This window comes from Vespa velutina, chromosome 2, assembly GCF_912470025.1.
Source record: "Vespa velutina chromosome 2, iVesVel2.1, whole genome shotgun sequence".
NCBI lineage: Eukaryota > Metazoa > Arthropoda > Insecta > Hymenoptera > Vespidae > Vespa > Vespa velutina.
The window spans coordinates 1,604,068-1,606,567 of NC_062189.1; the positions used below are offsets into that span (position 1 = coordinate 1,604,068).

The 2,500-nt window shown below is 26.5% G+C and overlaps 1 protein-coding gene across 5 annotated transcripts in view; it reads right to left on the reverse strand.

Moving 5' to 3' along the window:
* LOC124957812 (sodium channel protein 60E) overlaps positions 1-838 on the reverse strand; it is an 82,880-nt gene extending 82,042 nt beyond the window's left edge. For 4 of the 5 annotated variants that reach the window (XM_047515167.1, XM_047515169.1, XM_047515166.1 and 1 more), the window contains exon 1: positions 1-837. This exon is cut by the window's left edge. The gene's annotated coding sequence lies outside the window, so the exon portion shown is untranslated. The other variant, XM_047515170.1, reaches the window with a different exon arrangement.
* Between the last annotated feature and the right edge of the window lie 1,662 nt (positions 839-2,500).

Sequence of the window (2,500 nt, forward strand, 5' to 3'; positions counted from 1 at the left end):
AATTTGTTCATGTACGTGTAGATTTTAGGGAAGGGATGATAGGTGGTGTTGTTGTATTGTTGTTGTTATTGTTGTTGTTGTTGTTAACGAAACGTGTTACCTTGTAAAAATGATTTACCGTTTGTTTGTTCCTCCTTCATCTCACTTTGATCTTTCGTTCAAGAATTATCTCTCTCTTTTTTTTTTTCGTTTATTTTTTTCCTTCTTTTCGATTTGCAATTCTTGATTTTAAATTTGATTTTTTTTCTTTTTTTCTTTTTTTGAAGGATTAATCGTCAAATTTTTTGATAAATTGGACTTTATATCGTCACAAACGACATTACGACGTTGATTAACGATGAGATTTTTAATTTGATTATTCAAATGAAAAATAATATTTTTATCATAAATTTAAATAAATATGTGATATAGATAAAATTCTCTAAGGAATTTGTTCGATCCATGATTATATATCATTTTACACTTTAATTATATTCCCATTGTAATTTTGTAAATAACACGTTGGAAAAATATCCTATCGATGATATTATGTACGTACATACGTAAATAACAATACTTCAGTTTCTCCAATAGAATTATTATTCCGAATAATATTAATTCCAATTTTATCGTATTTAAATAGCCATTTTGTTCATTCGCATTAAAATTATAATTTTCTCAAAAAATAGAAATGAAATCGAGAACTCTCTTTCTCAACCTCTGTGTGTTCGTAAAACTGAAAATCATGCTTCGAGATATTTGTTATGGCAACGATCACTTCGTCGTTTGATCAAGCGACCATTAATTAGATCTCTCGTTAGAGAATACGGTTCGTTGAACTATTTGTTCTATAAGATGAATCTCATTTGGCTAATAATCAACAGTAAATATATGCAATACTACATATATATATATATATATATATATATATACATATCATCATAATAAATACCGATCTCTCTTGATTGAAATAATAAACTAAACGAAGTATTATTATTAATGATGTTTTTAATTATCACTAGTACTAATTAACTTTGTAATAATAATAAAAAAAAGAAATTAATACATAATTATATGATTAATGATAATCGAAAATATTAAAAATATTAAAAATAATAATAATAATAATAATAATAAATGAAGTAATAATTAATTAAGTGGTCTTTTTTAATATTCTTATATTTTTGATTACGAAGATGAAAAATATCAATTAATATTAGTTTTTATTATTATTTGTACCATTATATCAGATATAAAAGAGACATCTATTTTTCATGACAATTTCAATTTTTCGTTGACACGATAACAGCTTTGCGTTATATATAAACATGTAAAAGAAGAAGAAGAAGAAGAAGAAGAAGAAAAAAGAAAGAAAAAGTAAAAGAGAAGAAAAAAAAAAAAGAAGTTGAGAAATAAAAAGAATGAGAAGAAAAAAAATGGGAGAAAATTTAATTCGGCTCTTCCTGGACTAATCACAAGTTTCTTTTTTATTTCTTTTCCTTTTCTTTCTTCTTTTCCTTCTTTTGCTTTTTTTTTTTTTTTTTTTTTTTTTTTTTAAATAAATTCGGCCGACTTTAACAGGCACAATTCGCTTAATTTAGGCCCTTAGCTTATCTAACTATAATTCTTTGTTTAATCGTTCCTCGTACAGGCCGCGTTCATACTCGAGAGCCTATTTTAATGCTCTGAAATCTCGGAAATTCACGTTTCAACAATTGTTAGATTAGAACGCTCGGTTTCAACGATTCTATTCATGAACGATACTCACTGATCCATATAGATGCACTCCTATGACGAAGTTGATGATGGATAAACGAAGTCTGTGCGGATATACTGCATTTTCAAATCTATCCCGACATTCCCCGTTGACGAAAACTAGGATCACTGTAATTCGATTATCAAACATGGGAGGAACGGAGGGGGCGAGAGAGAGAGAGAGAGAGAAAAATAGAAAGAGAGAAGGAGAGAGAAAAAGAAAGAGAGAGAGATTGACTATTATTTTAACTCATAATAATAATAATAATAATAATAATAATAATAATAATGATGATGATGATGATGATGATGATGATGATGATAGGATACATTCGTTAAAATTAAAATATTCGTAATCGACACTCGTTGAATTGAAAAAAAAATCCAATAAAAAAAAAAAAAAAAAAAAAAAAAAAGAGAAAGAAATCGAAGTACAATTAAAAATAAGATAAAGATAGATAGATAGATAGATAGATCGACAGATAGATGGATAGATAAATAAACGAATAAACAGACAAAGAAAAAAAGAAAGAAGTAAAGTTATCGTACGAAACAACAAATCTATCGATTTATATATGTAACATGCATATAACCATTAGTGTCTATCGGACGTGCTATGGTTATGCAAAAATTTATATGAAAAAATAAAATAAAATAAAAAAAAAAAAGCAAAGAGATCTCTGCAGTTCCGATATAAGGAACGATTTATTTTTAGAAATAAAAGAATTCTTCTCGAACGAACGTGAAAATTCATAACACTTATCTA